This window comes from Mesocricetus auratus, unplaced genomic scaffold (genome assembly GCF_017639785.1).
Source record: "Mesocricetus auratus isolate SY011 unplaced genomic scaffold, BCM_Maur_2.0 Super-Scaffold_100037, whole genome shotgun sequence".
Lineage (NCBI taxonomy): Eukaryota > Metazoa > Chordata > Mammalia > Rodentia > Cricetidae > Mesocricetus > Mesocricetus auratus.
This window is the reverse complement of record NW_024429215.1, coordinates 9,316-33,427: the sequence shown is the minus strand read 5'-3', so window position 1 is coordinate 33,427 and position 24,112 is coordinate 9,316. Positions and strand designations below refer to the sequence as shown.

The 24,112-nt window shown below is 40.2% G+C and overlaps 1 pseudogene; it reads right to left on the bottom strand.

Moving 5' to 3' along the window:
- Nucleotides 1-16,016: 16,016 nt before the first annotated feature.
- LOC101832515 lies at nt 16,017-20,160 on the bottom strand (annotated as a pseudogene).
- Between the last annotated feature and the right edge of the window lie 3,952 nt (nt 20,161-24,112).

The window sequence follows — 24,112 nt, the reverse complement described above, 5'->3', positions numbered from 1 at the left end:
TCCATGTCTGTATTATACAGCATAAAAAGAGACTGAAATGGGCCCCTGGGCTCAAATATCTCCTAACTGGATAACATATTAGATGAATATGTTAATGACAAAAGAGAGAATTCATTAAGCTAGCAAGAATGAGATGATACAGAAATACTGATGATGATATTGAGAGGGCATTATACCAATGCTACTTTTAACCTGAATAAATCATAACAGGGAATCAGCCTCATCATGAGCTCAGACTGCAGGTTTTTCATTATAGATACAAATCCTATGTCCCTGTGTGATGAATTAAAGAGAACCCATCACTCAAGCACTATATACAGAATTTACTCAGATCTATAGGTTTCCTTTAGTTTCCTTCACCTGTTTCTAGCATGCATGGAGGCAATCCTGGTAAGTCAGCAGCTCACCTTGGGGGACTGAACCATAGATGGTTTTAAAACAACTCTCAGCACTTTTAAAACCAGGTTTAATTATAACTCAGATTATACCACTGCCATGTGAATGGGGTCTCATCTACCTAGATGAGCATAGGTTATTATTAGCCAAGGACCTCAGTTTTTGTGGTTAGAGTGTGCTGCTCTAGATTTCCTAAGATTAATAAGGTATTGGCTTTCCGTCAATTACAAGCTAATTGATTTTTTGGAGTTGTCAAATACCTTGAATGTTGTGATGGCCTTGTACTCAGGACTCTGTCTCAAGGTCTGCAGTTGGAAGTGATCCCAGCGCTATTCTACTTGACAGGATGTTGATCTCAGTGCCATGATCTCCGTGACCAGGAGGTGAGCTGCAGGGAAGAAGCCAGTGCCAAAGATATGGGTATTGATTCTGTGACCTCATCTCCTGTCACACCTGCAATTATCTTTTCACCTGCAGTAGCAATGGGCTCACAGGGCTGTGGTGCCAAGAGGTTTTGTGAGTAATGCTTCCCCTGGGGTCAGTACTGAAAAACAATAAAAAGTTTCTTGATATCACTGCTTAAAGGAAAGTTACAGAACTTGTTAAAATTGCCCTCTGTTGTGTTCCATGGAGGTAAATTAGATCCAGTGTGTACTACCAGGAAATTCATAAAAGACCTATCATTGAGGTATGTATATATGATATTTTTTGATTATCCAAGGTATATCATACTAAATATTGTTCCTTTAATAGAATACTTACATTACCATATAATCAAGAAATTAAATTATAAACCTACAATGTTGGTATTTCCACTCTGGCAATCTAAATCACAGATACTATTAATTCACACTGGAATTTTCAAAGTCAATTATAATTATCCATATTAATCCTTTTGTATTTTTGTTTACAATTAAACATACATATCTATGGATATTTTGTTAATTTTCACTCTTAGCAAGGAAACATGAATTAAAATTCAAATATGAAGCATCTTGCTGCAATTGAGTGCCTTAAAAATATCATCAGCAGTGAGAAATGAACACCACACACCTGTGGTTTTAAATGAAGTTACAGTAAGCACATGTGTTAAAGAAGATATTATTGGATGGCATCGTTCTGCTTCTGCTTCTTCTGGTTTGTGTCTGTGTTGAATGGAACTTTCACAGGTATTCCCAGAAAAAAATACACACATAATAAAATGGTGTCAGAACATGGACTTTCAGATTGAAACTTAAATAATGTGAAACAGGTGCGTGGCCTCTATGTTGGGTTAACAGTAGACAGTGTTGTTGATCTTGCTGAGGTGTGTGTATTCACTAGGTCAGTCCTACCATAAATGCCTGCTCCTGTGTTGTATGGAATAGTATACCTACCTAATTTAGTGACAGTTGTGTGCTCTGTTTTATGAGTGATCAAATATGTTACCAAGTGTAGATACTTTAGAGAGGACCATCCTTAGATAAAATTCCAGGAATCCTGTATTCCTCTAAATTGTGTGGAATGCAATGCTTTTTTTCCCAGAGGTTCTCCCAGTCTGCTCTCTTTCTTCTACTAAATGCTTCTATATACCCATTCTGTCTCTCTTACAAACTCATGGACTCTTTAAAATTTGTTCTTAAATATATATGTATAAATGTGTATGAATATATTTTTAGGAATATAGGTGCAGATAATTCCATACATAATATATAGCTTACATTTTATACACATAGAACCTACAATTGTGGTTTATAATATAAAAATTATGTTTTTATATATTTCATATATTTAAGATGGGATTGGTCTTACAAATTATTTGGTTTGCTCTGTCCCTTGGGAGATTTTTCTTCCTCTGATAGCATTAGTTTGTTCCCTATAGTCCTTGTATTGTTGAAGTTTGATGAGATTTTCCATTGACAACAGCATGGCTATTGCTGTGGTCCTAGTTCAGCTCATACTTAGGAAGTCATGTTGGTCAGACTTTATGTGTATTTATGGGAAATGTATGACACTTCTAAGAGACATAATCTCACAGAAATATCCTTGGTTCCCAGGCTCTTACATTCTTCTTGTCTCATCTCCCTCAATGAAACCTGAACTTATTAATGGCAATTGTATTTGTTGTAAATGTATCAGTTGGAACTGGGATCAACGAAACTAATGGTCTTACATTGGCAATACCTGAACAGTGCAACACAGATGAAGCATAATGAAATGATCTTAAAAATAACATTATGAAGAAGAAAGAGACACTTCAAGAAGTAATTAATAATTCTTAGCTGGGTGGTAGTGCCTTTAATCCCAGCTAATCCACCTAAATCAGGAGGCAGAGGCAGGCAGATCTCTGTAAGTTTGGTCTATAAAACTACACAAAGAAACCTTGTCTCCAAAAAATCTTTGAAAATGGAGCAAAAGACAAATAATAAACTGGAAGAAATCAATAAATCCCCTAAAGAATGTCAAGAAAAAAATCAAAGAAGTCCAAGACTTCAATTTTGAAATCTAGGCAATAAATAAAACATACAATAGAGGAATTCTGGAAATGGAATGAAAGCATACCCAGTAGAATTCAAGAGATGCAAGAAAGAATCTTAGGTATTGAAGACAGAATAGAGGATATAGATTCACTGGTCAAGGAAAGTGCTACATCCAAAAATTTACAATCACAAAATTTCCAGGAAATCTAGGACACTTAAAAGATCAAACACAAGAATAGGGATAGAAGAAGCAGAAGAATTACAGCATAAAGGCATAGGAAATATATTCAAGAAAATCATTGAAAAGTTTCCCAACCTAAATAAGAATATGCTTATAACAGTACATAACATTACAGAACACCAAATAGACTGGAACAAAGAAGAAAGTACCCTTGGTATATATAATGAAAACACTAAAGATATAGATAAAGAAAGAATAATGAGAACTTTAAAGAAAAAATGTTAATAATATTTAAATAAAGTCAGACCTATCAGAATGACACCTGACTTCACAATGGAAAGACTGAAAGCCATAAGGTCATGGGCAGATGTTCTGTGGATACTCAGAGACCACAGATAGCAGCACAGACTACTACAGCCAGGAAAGATTTCAGTCAGCATAGATGGAGAATGCAAGATATTTCATGAGGAAAGCAGATTTAAATAATATATATTCACAAACCTAGCCCTACAAAAAGAACTAGAAGGAAAACTGCAACCAAAGAAATTAGCAGTGAGATCCCAGATCTTCTCTTTCACCAACAAGTCCAGGGGACCAGTGGGTCCAGGTAAATAAGGCCCTGCATCTGGGCCTGACTTCCGGTGCCTGGGGACTGCCACAGAGCCTGACATCCCAGCTGGAGCCACACACCCCAGATCGGAGGTCTTCTCTTCCACCAACAAGAACAGGGAAACAGCAGGTCCAGGTAAACAAGCCCACCCATCTGGGCCTGCCTTCCAGTGCCGGGGACTTCCTACTGACTGCCACAGAGCCTGACAACCTGAGAGGAGACAAGCACTCTTCTACCAACGGGACCAGGGGACCAGCAGGACCAGCAGGTACACTGATCAGTGGGAACAATGAGACCAGCAGGACCAGGTAAACCAGGCCCTGCATCTAGGCCTGCCTTCCAGGAAATTCCCATTCTGGCGGGAGCCATGCACCCCAGATCCCAGGTCTTATTTTCCACCAATTGGACCAGGGGACCAGGTGGGAGACTATGCACCCCAAATTCCTTGCCTTGTTCTCCCCCCATGGGCCCAGGACTAGGATGAGGAAGAGGAGAACTACCAGAGTATTGGACTTGATTGCACCCACAGAAGGGGAACTCTGGTCCCCTAACCACCAGACCAGTAAGGGGCTCTTTCTGCATCCACTAGAAGAAGAGATGGGAAAGAGAAAATATGAACACACACTCAGCAACAGAAAAAATATGACACTGTGAGATTATAGAGACTCCACACCAGCAAGACGCCAACATTCCAGTGCAAACGAAGCAGAAGAAAATGACCTAAAAACAGCTTTATGAAAATGATAGAGGCCCTAAAAGAGGATATAGAAAAATCCCTCAAAGAAATGGAAGAAAAATCAAACCAAAAAATGTAAGACATGGAAGAAAAAACAAGCCAAAAAATGCAAGAAATGTAAGAAAAAAGATCCCAAAAATTGAAAAAAATGCAACAAATGGATGAAAAGTCAAAGCAAAAATTGCAAGAAACAATTCAAACAGTGCAAGGGTTGAAAACTGAAATAGAAACAATAAATAAACACAATCTGAAGAAAGACTGGAAATAGAAAAGCTGGGCAAATGGTCAGGTACTACAAATACAAGCATAACCAACAGAATACAAGAGATAGAAGAGAGAATCTCAGGTGTTGAAGATACACTAGGAGAAATTGATTCATCAACCCAAGAAAATCTTAAGTCCAACAAATACCTAACACAAAACATCCAGAAAATATGGGACACCATGAAAAGACCAAACCTAAGAATATAGGTATAGAAGAAGGTGAAGAAAATCACCTCAAAGGGGGCAGAAAACATATTAAAAAAACATCATAGAAGAAAACTTTCCCAACCCAAAGAAAGACATGAAAATGAAGTACAAAAAGATTAAAGAACACCAAATAGAGTGAACCACAAAAAAGTCCCCTCACCAGATAATAATCAAGACTCCAAATATAGATAAAAAAGAAAGAATATTAAGAGCAGCTAAGGAAAAATGTCAAGTAACATATAATGGCAAACCTATCAGAATTACAACTGACTTCTCCATGGAAACTCTGTAAGCCAGAAAGTCCTGGATAGATATACTACCAACACTAAGAGACCATGGATGCCATCCCAGACTACTATACCCAACAAAGCTCTCAATCTCAATTACTATAAATGGAGAAAACAAGATATTCAATAACAAAACTAGATTCAAGCAATACATATCCCCTAACCCAGCCATACAGAAAGTTCTGAGAGGAAAACTCCAACCCAAGGAAGTTAACTACAACCAGAAAAAAATAGGCATTAGATTATCCCACTTTACCAACAGCCAAAAGAAAAAAGGGGTGGAATTTACACATAATTCCACCACCATCAACCATGCAAAATCAAAGAAATGAGCAATCAATGGTCATTAGTATCCCTAAAAATTAATAGCATTAACTCACCCATAAAAAGACACAAGCTAACAGAATGGATTCAAAGACAGAACCCACCCTTCTGATGCATAAAAGAAACACACATCAGCCTCAAAGACAGACATAACCTCAGTGTTAAAGGTCGGGAAATGATTTTCCATTCAAATGGACACAAGAAACAAGCCTGTGGTATCAATCCTAATATCTAACAAATTAGATTTTAAAATAAAATCAATCAAAAGGGATGAAGGTGGTCATTATATACTGATCACAGGAGAAACCCACAAAGGTGCAGTTTCAATTCTGAACATCTATGTCCCAAATACAATGGCACCCATGTTTGTAAAGCAAACATTACTAAAACTCAAATCACATATAAATCTCCCCACACTTATTGTGGGAGACTTCAACACCACACTCTCACCACTAGACAGGAATACCAGACAGAAAGTGAACAAAAAAACAAAGTGTCTAATAGAAGTTATGACACAATTGGGATTAACAGACTTCTATAGAACATTCCATTCACATAAAAAACAATATAGCTTCTTCTCAGTGCCACATGAAACTTTCTCCATAATCAACCATGTCCTTTACAACATATCAAACCTCATCAGGTACAAACATTTCCCTACATACTCAGGGAAATTCAATAATGCACAATTGCACCATTCCAGGGTCAAATAAGAAATAAAAAGAAATTAAAGACTTCCTAAAATCAATGAGAATGAAGACACAACATATACAAACCTATGGGACATTTTGAAAGCAGTGCTACAAGGGAAGTTCATAGCACTAAGTGCCCACATGAAGAAACTGGAGAATACTTACACTAGAGAATTAACAGCACAGCTGAAATCACTAGAACACAAAGAACCAAACTCACTCAGAAGGAATAGATGCCAGGAAATAATCAAACTGAGGGCTGAAATCAATAAAGTAGAAACTAGGAAAACAATACAAAGAATCAATGCAACGAAGAGTTGGTTTTTTGAGAAAATCAACACGATAGGCAAAACTTTGTCCAAACTTACCAAGTGGCAGAAAGTGAACATGCAAATTAACAAAGTCAGAAACGAAAGGGGTTCATAAAAACAGACTCTGAGGAAACTCAGAGAATCACCAGGTCATACTTTGAAAACCTGTACTCCACAAAATTTGAAAATTGAAAGGAAGTGGAAAATTATCTGGATTGCTATCACTTGCAAAATTAAATCAAGAGCAGATAAGCAATTTAAATAGACCCATAACCACTATGGAAATAGAAGCAGTCATCAAAAGTCTCCCAACCAAAAAAAAAAAACCCAGGTCGAGATGGCCTCAATGAAGAATTCTACCAGAAATTCAAAGAGCAGTTTATACAAATTCTTCTCAAAGTATTCCATGCAATAGAAACAGTAAGGTCTTTGCCAAACTCTTTCTATGAGGCTTCAATAACCTTGATCCCCAAGCCACACAAAGACAAAACTAAGAAAAAGAACTTCAGACCAATATTCCTCATGAACATTCATGTAAAAATACTCAATAAAATACTGGAAAATCAGATCCAAGGACACATCAAAACAATCATTCACCACAATCAAGTAGGTTTCAGCCCAGGGATGCAGGGATATGAAATCCATCAATGCAATCCACCATATAAACAAGCTGAAAAACAAAAATCATATGATCATCTCATTAGATGCAGAAAAGCCCTTTGGCAAAATCCAACACCCCTTCATGATACAGGTCTTGGAGAGATCTGAGATAACAGGAACATACGTAACATAATAAAAGCTATATTCAGCAATCCAACAGTCAACATCAAACTAAATGGACTGAAAATCAACACAATTAAGCGAAAATCTGGAAGAAGATACAGCTGTCCACTCTCTCTGTACCTTTTCAATATTGTGCTTGAAGTTCTAGCTAGAGCCTTACAACAACAAAAGGAGATTAAGGGGATACAAATTGGAAAGGAAGAGATCAAACTTTCATTATTAGCAGATGATATGATAGTTTACATAAATGACCCCAAGAACTCTACCAGGGAACTCTTACAGCTGATTAACACCTTCAGCAAAGGGGCAAGCTACAAGATCAACTCAAGGAAATCTGTAGCCCTACTGTATACAGATTATAAATGGGCTGAGAAAGAATTTAGAGAAACATCGCCCTTTACAATTTCCACAAATAATATAAAATACCTTGGGGTAATGCTAACCAAACAAGTGAAAAGCCTGTATCACAAGAACACTGAGTTTAAAAAAAAATATTAAAGAAGCCCTCAGAAAATGGAAAGATCTCCCATGCTCTTGGATAGGTAGGGTCAATGTAGTAAAAATGGCAATCCTGCCAAAAGCAATCTACAGATTTAATGCAGTCTCCATTTTAATACCAGAACAATTCTTTAGAAACCTTGGAAGAACAATAATCAATTTTGTATGGAAAACAAAAGACCCAGCATTGCCAAAACAACCTTACTCATCAAAGCAACATCTGGAAGCATCACCATCTCTGACTTCAAGCTCTATTATAGAGCTATAGTCCTGAAAACAGTTTTGTATTGGCACAAAAAGAAACAGGTAGACCAATGGAATCGAAGTGAACATCCTGATATTAACCCATGCATGTATTAACACCTAATCTTCGACAAAGAAGCTCAAAATATAAAATGGAAAATAGAAAGCATCTTTAACAAATGGTGCTGGCATAACTGGATGCTGGCATGTAAAAGAATGTGGATAGATCTATGTCTATCACCATGCACAAAACTTAAGTCCAAATGGATCAAAGACCTTAACATAAATCCAGCCACACTGAGCCTCTTCGAAGAGAAAGTGGGTGGTACCCTTGAACGAATTGGTACAGGAGACAGCTTCCTGAACATAACACCAGTAGCACAGACAGTGAGGTCAAGAATTAATAAATGAGACCTCCTGAAACTGAGAAGCTTCTGTAAGGCAAAGGACACTATCAGCAAGCCAAAAGGCAGTGCACAGGTTGGGCAAAGATATTCAGTAACCCCACATCTGATTCCCAAATTTTATAAAGAAGGCTGATCTCCAAAATTTATAAAGAAGTCATGAAGGAAGTCTTTAAAACACCAAAGGATCCAATTAACAAGTGGGCTACAGAACTAAATAGAGAATTCTCAATAGAGGAGTCTAAAATGGCTGAGAGGCACTTGAGAAAGTGCTCAACATCCTTAGCCATCTGGGAAATGCAAATCAAGACAACTCTTAGATACCATCTCACTCCTGTCAGAGTGGCTAAAATCATTAATACCAACAACAATTTATGTAAGAGAGGTTGTGGTGAAAGGGGAACACTCCTCCACTGCTGGTGGGTGTGCCAACTTGTTCAGCCACTTTAGAAATCAGTATGGAGATTCCTCAGAAAAATTGGAATAAACCTACCACAAGACCCAGCTACTCCACTGTTAGGCATATATCCAAAAATTCCCATTCATACTACAAGGATGTCTGTTCCACTATGTTCATAGCAGCATTATTTGTAATATCTAGAACTTGAAAGCAACCTAGATGCCTCTCAACCGAAAAGTGGATATTAAAAATGTGGTACATTACACAATGGAGTACTATTTAGCAGAAAAAACAATGGAATCCTAAAATTTGCAGGCAAATGGATGGCACTAGAAGAAACCATCCTGAACAATGTAACCCAGTCACAAAAAGAGAAACATGGCATATACTCTCTCATATATGGATTTTAGACTTAGTTTTGGTGAGTGCCAGCCTATAATCTCATGGCCTGAGAGTCTGGGAAACAGAACCTTCATTCAGTTTCTGATGGAAGCAGAGGCAGATTCCCACAGCTAAGCACTGAGCTGAACTCAAGTAATCCAGTGACAGAGAGGAGGACTGATGACAGAGACTGGACTGGTTTAAACCCCAGAATCAGCTGACCTGACAACGGTTAGCTCTTGAATCCAAGACTGATGCCTGGGAATCCAGCATGGGTCTGATCAAGACCCTCTGAATGTGGGTGTCAGTGAGGAGGCCTAGGTAATCTATTGAGCCATGGGTAGATGATCTGCATTTTTCTTGGTTATACAAATGGACTTTGGACTCCCATCCAACAATGAGATAGACTCTCACCCTGAACTCTTGTGGGAGGGTCTAGGCCCTGTCCTGGATGAAAGGACAGACTATGGACACTCCCATGGAGGGCCTCCCTGGGGAAATGAGGTTATATTGGGGGTATTGTTGGGAGTGCACAAGAGGAGGGGTGGGAAGCGGAGAGGGACCTGTAATTGTCATGTGAATCAACCTTGTTTCTAAGTTAAATTAAATATATATATATATATTACATTTTATATAGTTCATGCATTTGTTTTAAAATCTTATTAGGTTGCTAAAACTGTGTACATGAACATGCAAATAAATTAATTCAAGGTAAAAGTATAAAGACATGGAAATTTTATGGAGGTCATAATGCAAAATCTAAGGTTCTTTGCTCAACAAACATACCTCCCATTTCTTGAAATACACAATACATTGCAATGGTTCAATTTAAATTGTGTGTGCCATTTGTTTAGTTCCATCTACCTGAACTTCAGGATTCTGCATGACAAGATAATCATGAGTTACTTGTCCCAGTTTACCTAAATCCCATCATTAAACATCCAACTATATCCCAATGTTATTAAGACTAAAAGATTCACTGAGAGTTAAGAGTAGATATGTAGAATGGAGATTTTCCCTGTATAAAATATAGGATCATATAACTTGTTTAATTTTGAAGTCTATGAGCAGATGCTTTTAACATGGTGTCACTGAAATGCAGGAAATTGCGTTACACAAATGTACTTAGTATTTTTAATATCCAGCTTCTTTGAGGGTAGGAGGAGTTTGCAAGTGATTGGATGGTGACAGTGTTAGTGTAAGACACTTCAGAGGTTTTATAAAGTATAGTTACTTACTGTGTTTTCCAAATACAGTAGTGGCATATTAACTTGTTGTTTTATACTTCCTTAGTATATCATCCACAGCTACAATTTTATGATTTCCTCCATTGTAACTATGCATTTGTTAGTGCCTATACATAGTATAGGTCAGTATCAAATAAGTGTGAGCACTGAGGTATTTTGCTGAAGGATCTTAAACCTGGGGAAATGCATTATGTCAGTGACATGCATCAAGATGTGTTTGCTCAGTGAATGAAAAGTGAAGCAATCACATTATTTATTCATTACCAAACAGTTCCCTCAGGTAAGGAGAAACCATATACTAGTAAAGAATGAATGAAGAAAAGACACATTACTTATTTCACATGATGAACTTAAGTACCAATACATAGCTGAGATAATTGTGTTGTAGTCATTGAAACAAATTTTTAGACTTATTTGTATAATAAAGGCTTTGTACACTATCTGCCATGTTTGTGATATGAATCCTTGCATGTAATATTTGATACAATTTTTCGGATCTCATTTCATTCATATACTTGTCAGACCATAATGCTTAGACCAGTGTTAAGTCACAAGCTTACAGAACAGAAGGTAGAGTCCTCCTATACCTTTGCTCTTTCCCATACTCTTGTCTGTCATTGAAAAACATTTTAAATCATTGAAATCAGGATATGGGGTCCCCTAAAACACTGAAACAAATTATTAATGTCTATGTTAGCTGTCCCTAAAGGTCCTCACCAGCCTCACAGAGGGAGATGGGCTCATGACGTACTGCTAGAATCTCATTCAACTTCATCCTCTCCACAGTTATATTAATTCCTGTAACACAGATTTCAGAAAATAACACTTGTCCACAGACTTAAATGATTCCTGCATCTTTATCACACAGTAAAATATAGAGATTGACAGAACAACTTTACTTTTCAATCTTGTGTAGGCCAGGGTGGCCTTGGAACTTGGAGGGATCAGTTTCCATGTTTCCTGAGTCCTGGGTTTTAAGGAGTATGCCACAATTACCTGGCTAGGTAGTATGACTGCTGGGATTAAGGTTGTGTATCACTACTGCCTGAACTCTATAGGTTTTGACTAACTGTGATTTCTAAATCATCAGGAAGCCTTTAATAAATCATAAGTAATACATCACCACAATTTCCCCTTTGTGTTTAATACAAAACTAAGAATGCTACAACTAACTTAAGAAAAACTTAATACAATATATGCAACCTGTACAATATGTACAAGCAATAAGTACATTAACAATGTCTAGGCCATTTGAATTTGACAAATTCAATGAAAATATTTAGTCTATTCGCATTAAAAACTCAAAACACATACTTCATTGTTTATTTATCTTGGTGAGTTCAAAGATTTGTATGTATTTTTTCTATTCTAATTCACATTATCAAATTATCTTTTAATGCTTTCAAACACTATATTGTTAACATATCTTTAGTGATTTCCATTTCTGAGTCTGGTAAAGATGTAAAACTATAACTATAGCTGTCTAGTCTTCAGTAGCTACTGAAAAGTTTGTAAACCCCAATTGATAAGCCTGTCCAATACAACAATCCAAATCAAACCAAATCACACTGAATTAGGAAAAGTCCACATTTAATGGATACAGTGCTTCTGGATGGCCTTATAGTCCCACAAGGAGGGGATAGAAAAGAGTGACTGAAAATACTATGAATCTGTTTTCTGGGGGCCAGTTTAAACATCATGTGGGAGGGATCTTGAGTTTCCCTGGGTGAGTGGTAATCATTTGGTGGGCATTCTGAGATGCAGAAGGATTTGGAGAGAGACAGGGATGGGTGCTTGGGTTGATCTTCAACCATTACTTCCCAGATTCTTTGAGGATATAGACCCTGGTTCACGTCTACCTATTTCCTGCTGACAAGCAATGATGTGGGAGAGGGGGAGTCAGGAGTGGGTGGGTTCATGCTAAGTGGTGTCAGTGAAGAAGCATTCTGTTAGCTTACAACATGTAGCTCTCAGGCAAGTGTTCCTTGAGGTGGCAGAAAAAGCAGGTTGTTAGGAGAAAAAATAGATTGTTATTATTGACCATTTGGATGGGCCTAGCCATGGGAAGGGTTATATCTGCCAGAATGAAGGGAATGGATAATTATCCTGTCAGTACAGAATACATAATGGTGAATGAGTGAGACAGGGAAGCAGACATGTCCTACTTTGGGAGATCTCGGAAAACTGGAGAATGGGGGGTTGCAGCTGCTGGACAGACCAAGCATTCTGAAGAAGTGCCCACTTGAGTGGATAGAGATCTGATGCAGGTGTTCGTAATGTCTGGAAGACACTCTGTGGGTTGGCCTTGGTCTAAGCAGTAGTAGTGAACTGCATGATATGCTGAAAAAGGCTCTTTAGACTATTTTCATCAGACCAGAAGTTTTGATACAGAAGCAGCGCTTTTTTCCAGGAAACTGCAGGTATCTGTTAAGACAGCAGCAACAAGAGTTACATCTTGGTGTTGTAGAAAAAGAGTATCGCTTTATGTTAAAAAGCATGAACAGTATTAGAAAACGAGCAGAGAAATTTAAAACTCTGGGCATCTGACGTTACATCTGAAACCTGTTGATCTATGACTATGATGCCTATAAGAGAGGCATACCTATCTGTGATTTTATCAGGAAACTTAATGAACTAATGAGCTACCATTACCCTAGTCATCAAATGTTATTATATCTGAGGGATAAGTAGATGAGCAGAAGTGAGACAGATTTTTCAGCTATATCAGTCCCAGATTTTACTGAAACGGAATGGAGGGAGTCCCATACATTCCCATGACAGGAATTAGAGAGGGAACTGTGGGACCCAAGTGAGAGATAAAAACAGATTAGGTAGCTCACATGTCCAAAAGAAATGTAATGGATTCACCTGCTACCTGCAGTATCACCCTAGTCTTGAAGAAGGCAATGGGCATCACCAAGTTTAGGCCACATTAGCCCTCAACCAGACTGAGTAATTTGAAGGCTGGCACAGTCTCAGCTCTAGTGTTGGTAAAGCTGGTCCTCCATGGTGCAGCAGAGAGGATGAGCCTAAATGCAGGCATTCTGATTTCAAGTGTCCAGGTTGATGGCTGAGGGTCCAGGAAATATATTCGCAAATTATCCTCCTGCCTGAAATTTTAGCAGGATACCAGTGGAGATGACTTGGGTTTCAACTCCAATGGGAAGGATCCTTGTGAATTTCAACTTTCCTTGTGTGGCCTCAGGGCAGCTACTAAGGATTAGAGCATGGCCCTCCCATTGTATCTTCATCTGTTTGGAGGACTCCACTGCTTCTTCTTGGGCACTGAAAACTTTAAAATCTAATCTTACCAATACATATATGGGAGTTTGGGAACCTTTCCTTAGTCTTTTTTAGTTTATTTCTATTATCTGGTGCTGATTCAGAAATGAAATGGGTAACTAGGACTAGGACTCTCACTGGGAAGGCTAGGTCAACTATAGGTCAATGTATAGAGATGGAGAAGGAGGTGCCAAGTAATGATAGGAAAGTGAATTTTTAGTGGACTTAAGTCCTTGAGGGGAAGGCAAAGGAAAGAGGTGGTTTGAGGAGGAATGACAGGAATGAGAGGAATGTGAACCACTGAATGAAACTTGTGCCCTGGAAACACAGGAGGGGTATGCAGAAGACTGCAGATAGATCCATATTTATCGCCTTGTACAAATTTCTCAGGAAATTAGGCATCATCCTACCTCAATACCCTGCAATGCCACTGTTGGACATATACCCAAAGGAAGTATATTCATACCACAAGGACATTTGCTCAACTATATCAATAGCAACACTATTTGTAGCAGTCAGATCCTGGTACAGCCTAGATGCCCCTCAACTGTATAATGGATAAAGAAAATGTGGCATATTTACAGATTGTAGTACCTATCAGATGTAATAAACAATAACATTCTAAAATTCATAGGCAAAGGGGCAGAACCACAGAAAAACATCCTAAGTGAGGTAACCCCAGAGAAGTTTGAACCCTCTTCCAGACACATATGGAAGCAGATGCAGAATTCCACAACTAACAAATGGGCCAAACTCCTGGAGTACAATTAAAGTGATGGGGGAGCGATGATATGAACAAAGGGGTCAAGATCATGATGGGGAAACCCACAGATTCAGCTGGCCTGAGCTAGTAAGAGATAACTGACTCAGATTTTACAAATGGGAAATCTGCATAAGACCAAACAAAACTCCCTAAAAATATGTGATAATGATGTGACTGGGCCAATACAGGCCACTGGAAGTGGGTCTAATACCTAACACTGATATACAAACATACTTAGTAGAGCACATTCTACATGCAGAGACACCATGCAAAGACTAGGAACAGAGATGTGGGGGTGTAGAGATGCCTTGGTCCTGCCTCAAGTAGATGATAGCATAGACCTGTCAACCTCCTATGTGAGGCCTTACCCCCTCCATGGAGTATATGGGAGTAGGGAGTAGTGGGGGGAAAGGACGGAGGGGACCTGGGACTGGAAATTTAAAAATAAACTAATAAAAACAGAGAGCAAAAATAAAGAGAGCATGTGAGTGTTATATTCCTTAACCTCTCTTGCTCCATAACTCTAGTACATAGATTTCAACTGAGCCCTGTGCTTCTGGAGACTACCCCATCCCAGGAAGCAAAAACATGGAATTTTAAATGTAAAGTTAAAGTAATGCTTGTGGATATATACTACAACTTTAAGAAACAGTTGTGGTCGTCTGTGCTCTGAAATGTCACATGTCACCACTCATCGTTAGTTATAGGATAGTAATCAGAGGCCTGTTTAAGATTGAATATATCATACTTACATGTGGACTCTGCATGAAGAGAGTTTAATTTGGGTAATTCACTGAAGAGTGAATGTCTGACAATAAAAATATTGCCAAGATAAACATCAGTGTTTAAACCGAAGTTGTTGGAAATAACACATAATGTCTACTAAGAGCATTTTGGACAGAGAGTGATATATACAATTTGACTTTCAGAATTAGTTTTGGAATCACAGAATGGGGAATTACCAAAGAAATAGAGGAAGCTTTAAGAAACATCAAAGCCAGACATCCGGTCGTATGTTTTCTTCAATTGCTTCATAAAATGTGACCTTTCAAGTTGCAGGTTTCAGATACTGATTGATAGAGTTCGAGTTCATTTGACTCTCAGGAAATTCAGAAACTTACACAAGAATAGAAACAGATAAAAGGGAAGTAAGTTTTATTTAACAAGGTAATCCCTAAACTATCAAGAAACCAAGAATATAGATGGTTTAATAATTGGTTTATTGTGGCCACATTAAGTTTTATTTCAGAAATCTAAAATGTGCATTCATAATTTTTATGTAGCCTTTGTAGATTACAGTATCTCACCAACAACTCAACAATAACATTACAGGAAACAGACAAAACTCAATTTGACTAGGATTTAATGCACTTGCCTAAATACAGATGCATAAAAACATATACATGTTACAAGCCAAACATTTGTACATGCACAGAAGTATTCTTGCATGATGACTATTCCATAGTGCACATACCATTCTGAAGTATATTGGAATAATCAAGAACCATGCAGAGACTTTCAGTTCATGTTTTTAATTATATCAAGCTCTTATAAATTTCTCTTCCAGGGAACACAGTGAGTAGATGCTATAGAATAGTGAGTCATGAGAAGAAAGGGAGTCACAGCTGGGAAACACCCAGAGATAACTATAGATATGTTTACAGAAACTAGACAGGATTATGCAAGAACACCAGAAACAGTTGAATAAAGCAGGCAAATATATAAAAGACAACAAATATCCTTGACTGAAGATGGATGGTTTTTATAGCCTTGGACTCAATGGAAGATCTTGGGGAAGTTTTTGTTCTGGGTGTATGTTACACTCTCTGCTTGTGCCTGTACAAGTTGAGAACACTAGGTATACTGGCCCATACCAAGAGACCCACCAAAACAGGGAATGGGAGGAACACAGAATGCAGGATATGGCCAGTTTTGTGAAGACAAAGATAGCAGTAGCCACAGTCTTGAATGCTTGTCAGGTTTCTGTATCCCAATTTTTGAGTCACATAGAGGAGATTATAAATACTCATGAGAATATTGAGAATGCAACAAAAGCATAGGAAGAAACAACTGTGCTTGAATGTTTTGTTTTTAAAGTCTACCCACCTGGAGTCCCTGTGGCAGATGGTGATGGCCTGGAAGACATTTATGAACCTGCTGCTGCAAATAAGTGTACCTCTGCCTATTTTGTGGAGGTAAAAGAGGATCTTGTATCCAACATCAGTTACGAAAATTTTCATCCCAAAAGCTGCCATGGTCTGGGGCACTCCTTTACATGGAAGTGTCAAGAAGTTGGATAAAAAGCAGGCTGGTCCTGGGCAAGCTTCTGAGGGATCATAGAATAGTCTTATTCCTTATTAGTGTTGGACCCACCCCCATAGGGACTGCTGACCATCTTGTGACTAGGAGCAAGCATATCCTATTCCCCTCCTTCCAGTTAGGCCCGTATGCAAGTTTTCTGCCCATCCTTATTGTCTGAATTCAAGTTCCTATTATCCCCTCATCCTTATTGCCAGAGGGCTCTGGAAACGTGAGCTTCTGACCTTGGTAGCTTTCCACTGTGCCTGCAGACTGGTATATAATGCTCCCCTCCTGTTACAATAAATGCCATTCTCCTTGCATGAATGAGCTGCTGCCTTTTGTCTTCATTTCAATCCACAGGCCCTTGCCCAAATCCTTGAGAAGTGTTCTGCCTGTACAGGCACTACATTTATTAGAAATTTCCTCAAGGCATTTCTTCTATTCCCTTCAGCTTTTAAAAATATTTGGGTGTATGTATGTATGTATGTATGTATGTATGCATATATGTGTAAGCATGTCATGATGGTGCATGTATGGAGGAGCTGGTTCTTACCCTCTACCTTATTTGAGGTGGGTGTCTCTCTTGTTCCCTTGCTGCATCTCCTACCCATGCTAGCTAGCCCTGAGCTCCATTACATTCTCATCTCCATCTTCCATAAAAATACTGGGATTAGACGGCACTACCAAATAGGGTTTTTCTTTTTTCTTTTGTTGCTTTTGAAGATAGGGTTTCTCTGTGTAACATTCCTGGCTGTCATGGAACTTGCTTAGTAGACCAGGATGGCCTGGAACTCACTGAGCTCTGTCTGCCTCTGCCTCACCAGTGCTGAGGTTAATTAAAGGTTGTGCCGTCACATGGGCCAAATAGGATTTTTTATGTGCGGATTCAAGGGATCCAAACTCAGACTGTCAGATTTGTGTGGCCAAGTGCCTTTACCCACTGAGCCATCTCCCCAGGCTTCCCTTTATTTTTCTAAATACCTCCAAGGGATTGAAGTCAGGTCCACATGTTTGTACAACAAACCCTCTTTATCTACTGAGACATCATTGCAAGCACTCTAAAGAAGGGGTTGAACTTGTAATATGGCCCAGAACTTGGAGTATTCTCAACCAGCACTGGACAGAAACTCACTTTTTCTGGGCCAGGATACAGAGAAGGAACTTGAGTCTACTAACATCTGTCATTATGCTACTCCAATATAATCAAGGTGCCTACTTAATTCTTTGGTATCTATCAAGTCAGCAATCAATATATGCTGAGTACCTACTGTGTGGCTGGCTATATTTCAGTCCTCAGATACAAGAGGAAATAGGAGAAGTACATTTTCTGCCTTTGGGGAACTCACAGTACATTGTACTTATGTATCTCCCATCCAGAAGAGGGAAAGCCGATTTATAGATCAGCTGATGTGTCCTTATAAAGAGAAACAAAGAGGTGACTAGGAGAAGGTCAAGGCTGTCTGGAAGGAGGGGAGAGAACCATACTCCACATGAAAGGAAAAGATACCAGGTAATGGGAATAGCAAGTGCAAGAGGCCTGGGCAGGATTATCCCAATGTGCTCAGATTGGTGAAGAAAGCAGGATGCATGGGAGAGACAAGCATCTAAAGCCAGAGCTAGAAAATGAGCCAGTAAAGTGGGAACAGGTAACAGCTACAGGCTTGACTGACAACTAAAACTTCAGTTGTGCAGACAGGCAGCTTCCAACAGCAACGCCACCCTTACCTTGATAAACCACAGCAACTCCTCCAAAACTCCCTTCCAGAACACTCGTTTGGTTGTGAGCAGAGGAAATTCATCTGAAAAACAGTTTGTAACCGTTAAAATGTGGTAAAATACAGCAAGCCATCATCCAGCTTTCTCTGTGCAGAGAAACTGCCTGGGACATAAAACCCCAGAGAGCTTTAGGAAAACTGGGAACTCCCACCCAGCTACATATGAGTCAGTGAAACCATAGTTCTGTATTGACACAGGGGGTACCCATACGGCAAACAGAAAGAGCCCCCACCCACTCCTGAGCCACTGCGAATGCTGTCACTGGTGTGTAATGGTAACACCCAAAATGTAGCCTAGGATATAACCTAGAGGATCCCATACCCAAGTTCACCATGTTCCAGGCAGAGATGATATTACACGGCTAAAAACTGAAAAACAGTTTTCAGGTGTTTGGGAAGCAAACTGACCTAGAACATAAAAACAGAATTGTTTATGCCTCTGAATGGCCACAGGGAACCCAAAGGCAATACAGAAGACAAAGGGGTGGGGGCAGGCAACAGACAAGGTAAAGAGGAAAGGCTTTAGGCTAGAGTTGCAGCCTGAGTATGTTTTCTAAGAGAGCAATACTTACATCATTAACATCTATACAGGAAAGCTGAACGAAGACTAGAGAAGTAAAATAACTTGTCTACAGTATAAACGGAAGAAGTGGATTAAAAACTGGGTATGTGGCTCATCAGAGTCCACTGTTGCAGGAGGCACTGCACACTGGATTAATCTGTGCAGTAGCTGCTAAAGTTTCTAGTTCCAAAACATGTTTGAGACTAAGAATACTTCATTCAAAGCTACTCTTCTACGACAGTGTCAGGTTGCTGCTCATTCATTCTAAAGGCCACCTTAACCCATTCATCTCCAAAACCTAGGAAGTCCTGTCCCCTATGCAGTCCTGTGCTTGATGCCTGATGAGCAGCAACCCCAAAAGAGCGCTTCTTCTCTGGGGCTACTCTGTAGGCTTACACATCCTCTGGGTTCCTCTTTAAAAGACAAGGCTGTTGGGGGAAACCCCACAGTTTCTGCCTTGAGCATTGGTTCACCCTTTTCCACGCCTCTTTAGCACCGCCCAAACCATTTTCGCTCCAATTTTTAAAAGTTACAAAGGAAGAGGAGGAGCAAACCCCGGGTCCTCGGGGCAAGGTTTGGAAAAGCTCAGAAGAGGTTTCCTCCATTCCGTCCCTCTGGGACGCACGACTAGTTGAAACTGGCTCCGGGAGAGACGGCCTAACGGGGGTTTAAGGACAAGTGGCCTTTGGGACCTGGTTAACCTGCAGTAGCTATCACCTAGAGGCTCCAGGGAGGGAACGTGGAGCTTAGGACTCTTGGAACCGGGGTTAGAACTAACCGTGGCCGCCAGCCCCACTCCTCCGCGTGCCCAGCCCGCCGGACGTACTCCCGCAGTCCCTCCCATTAGTGGGGATCAGCCGCGGTCACCTCTCAGGCTGTATCGCGCCTGCATGCTGAACACCGCCAAGGTGCCCGTGACCGTACGATCCTCCTTCTTGAAACCGCAGCGCATAATGTGCTCCACCTGCTCCAGGTACTGCAGCTCCCCGTGCCGCGGTGCCTCCGCGCTCTGCTGTTGAGCGGCGGAGTGCAGCTCGGAGCCGACGACTGGCATAGAGGAGAGTAGGGAGAGTACGCGGCAGTGTGGTGGACGCCAAGGCCGAGACGTTCCGCGTGCTCTTTTCCCCTACATTTGGCGCGCGCCCCGCCTCTTCCTGCTGGGAAGCTTCTGGCTAGCCCCAATTGTCAGACCCCGCACTCAGGTGGCTGAATTCCTGGAGCCTGCAGGGCAAACACCCTCCAGCGTTCCCAAGCCTCTTGATTCACTCTGTTTTGCATTAAAAACCCATAGGATCAAAGCGTAGTGACACACGCCAGTAATCCCAGCTCGTGGGAGGTCGAGGCTAGAGTGTTAGGAATTTAAGGCAATCCTTTGCTTAATAGCAAGTTCAAAGCCAGTCTGTGTATATGATACCCTAGCTCAAGAAGAGCCTTTGGCTTACACTAACGCACACCCATATCCTGCTTCTTGGTTCACTGACCTTAAGGATTTCGTTTTCCAAGCCAGAGAAGAGCTTGCTTCCTTGTTATTTAAGTTTTGTTGTCTACATCAAAAAAGGACAGAGCAACAAGGGATTAGCATTCGCATGACTCTGTTCCCCAACCTGAATGCTATCAGCTGGGACAAGTGGAAAATGCACATTGTTAAAATTAATGATGGATTTTCAAGCATTCTTTAAAGTGTGTACATTTAGTGTGTGTAGGTTTCTGCCTACACATTGGAGGTGTGGGAATGACTCCAGCCATCAAGCTTAGTAGCAACTCCTTACTAAGCCATCTCCACCACTCAGCTCAACTTTTGTAATTTTAATGCTGCATTTTTTCAGTTTTAAGGGAAGGCTTAAAAGGTAAACATTGGTGGTTAGAACCATTTGAAGAGTTTAAAATATGCCAATATACGTGTTGTACATGCAACAAGATATCTGTATCTACCACTTTATTGAATACATCGTAGGTACCCATAAACTTTTACAAATTTGGTTATGTCTGAGGATATGAAGGATACGATTGACCCTCTACTGAAACTTATTAAAATAATAACATTTTCTTCCCCTGAGAATTGAACCCAAGATTTCCCATATGTTCACACCACCACTGACTGATAAACCCAGCCCAAGTCTGTATTTGTTTGTATCAAGTTAGAAACCAGGACTTATACCAGCCTGCCCCTGTCAGCCCACACCATACTACCCCCAACATGCAGTCAAATATTTAGCCAGCTCAGAGGCCCTAAGTCATTACTCCACGTGTTTTGTGTGCCTTGGCTGCCTAAGGATCTGTACTCACACTCAAAGTAAGCGAGCCCCACCCATCCATGTCCCTCTTCTTCATTTCCTTTCTCAGTGAAATTCCACAACCTCCTTTCACCTCCTCCTTCCCTAATAAACTCCCACATGGGTTTGCCATACTCTGTGAGTCATTCCCCACCGCCTCCATCAAGAAGTAGTAGTCATTCTTGAAGGCAACATTGGGATCCTGGCTGCTTCCTGTTTTTCTTTGCTTCCTCCCGGCTATGAGGTAACCAGGGTCTAATTTCACTTCAGGGAAACATGATAACATTCTGTGGATGATAGAGTTAGGTGCTGTTCCCCAACAGACAAGAAGGCAACTAAACCTTCAGCCAAAATAAACCATCATAAGTTGATGGTCAAAGTGGAGAGAGGCTGACAGCATGATTCTCCTGTCTTCCAGCTAAAGCTCAACCTCAAAAGCTCAAGTTCAAAATGTTGTTGAACTGGAGAGATGGCTCAGCAGTTGAGAACACTGATTGCTCTTCTAGGGGACCCAGGTTCAATTTCCAGCACCTACCAAGCAGCTCACAACTGTCTATGTAATTCCTCTTCTGGCCTCTGTGGGCACAGGCACATACATAGTACCCAGACATACATGAAAGCAAAACGCCATGTGTATAAAATAAAATAACTTTTAATATAAATAAAAATTTTATGATGGAATGGGTTGTATAAGAGATTAAATAATCATCTTTTATCTGCAACCCTGCTTATTTAGTTAGCTAAGGTTGAATGTTTCTATATGGTTTTGTGTCATAAAACAATCCAAATTTCAAAAGAAATTTGTAAAAGTGGTTGGCAATTCTGGTTTAAAAGTATGATGGGAAACATTTCACAAGTTTGGTAGTGGAAAATTGGTATTCTTGCTACATAATTGTGTGTTTACTAAAGTCATACTGAATGGAAATGCATTGAGTTACAGGATATTAGTAAGTTGAACACAATGTTAGTCTGGCTTTTCCTGAATCAAGTGAGACTCTTCACCCTACTGCTTCTCCCCCCAAATTCTTACTAGTATAATGGCAGTTCTTCCAAAACATCAATGTCTCTCTTGAGAAGTTAGATCCTCCTTTGTGAAGCAGAGGAAAAAGTAATATATTTTCCTTACCTATCACAAGGTCATGGCTAATTCTGTATAACCAAGACAGGTGAATATATATTTATTAATATGTTTACATGACACAGAAGACTAAGAATTTCTTCAGGTAGTAACCAATGCCTACAGCGGAGACTTCCTTGCTTTAGTATAATATTCCTACCTGATGTTTCTATTGATATGTTTGAAAAATGCCTTCATTTATGACTTTATTTGTGCTGTTACTATAAAAACTTCATGAAATTGACACCACATTGGAGCAAAGTGTTTTTGCTAACTGAATCTATGTTCTTGGAATCAGTTACTTGTATCTGGCTCTACTACCTTTATTCTCTTTCATGTAGGAGCTGTGTAACCTGATTTTTGTTTTCTGGGTTTTTTTTTTTTTTGTGGGAGTGGGAGTTTGCCGCGCCTCTTGCGCAGCCTGTATCCAAGAATGTGGCGAGATGGTCGGGATAGATAACACAGAGACCAGTTGGTTGCGTTAAGAAAACTGTATGCTCAGCCGGGCGTTGGTGGCGCATGCCTTTAATCCCAGCACTCGGGAGGCAGAGGCAGGTGGATCTTTGTGAGTTCGAGGCCAGCCTGGTCTACAAAGTGAGTTCCAGGACAGCCTCCAAAGCTACAGAGAAACCCTGTCACAAAAAAAAAAAAAAAAAGAAAGAAAACTTTATGCTCCCCAAATCGGCTTAGGAGAACTTCCAAAGAAAAACGCTTCCCTTCAGAAAAAGCTTCTGCCATCCATACATGCACAAATCTCCAACAGCCCTCTCACACACCTCTCTCCGACCTCTCCTCCCTCCTGGCTGGTGGTTAAATCTCTGGCACCAGAATCTGGAACAGCAGGGACCAGGAAGAAGTAGCTAGCCATTGGGTGGGTGGGTGGGATCAAAGTCAGGATGTTTCAGTGACCAAGACCTTATCAAGCCCTTATCAGGAGCTTATGGCACTGAATTGTTTTCAGTAAACATGTTTTCAGTAAACATTGTCTTGCAGCTGCCTGCTCCCAGGCTGATGGAGGGGTGGGTTTCCGGCCAGGGTCTGTGATCCCCACAGGAGTTAGGGAGCAGAAAAGGATAAGAGCCTGATCTCATAGCAGAAGAGAAGCAGGTGGGATTTGTAACACCTGTCTGTTCAGATTTGTGTTGGCTCTTTATAAGGTAAGTATGGTGATATTTTGTTTGTGCTCAAATAAATAAAGCTTGCCTGAAGATCATCGGGTGGGGCTAGCCACTAGTTAACCATAGAGGCCAGGTAGTAGTGGTACACACCTTGAATTCCAGCATTTGATAATCTCATGCCTTTGATCCCAGTACTTGGGAGGCATACACCTTTAACCCCAGCACTAGGGAGGAGGAAGCAGGAGGTGATATGGCTGGGTGAAGAGAGAAATATAAGACAGGCATAGAAAGGAGTGTGGTGTGTGTGTGTGTGTGTGTGTGGTGTGTGGTCCCCCTCCCCCAGCTCTGCCCTTTTCAGGCTGAGGAGTTGGTGAGGTAAGATGTAAGAAGGGACTGTGGCTTGCTCCTTTGTGTAGGCAATTCGGGCAGATAGGGATGGAAACAGGTATTTTGGCACTCGGGAGTCACAGAATACTGAGTGTTACACAGCTCAGATGG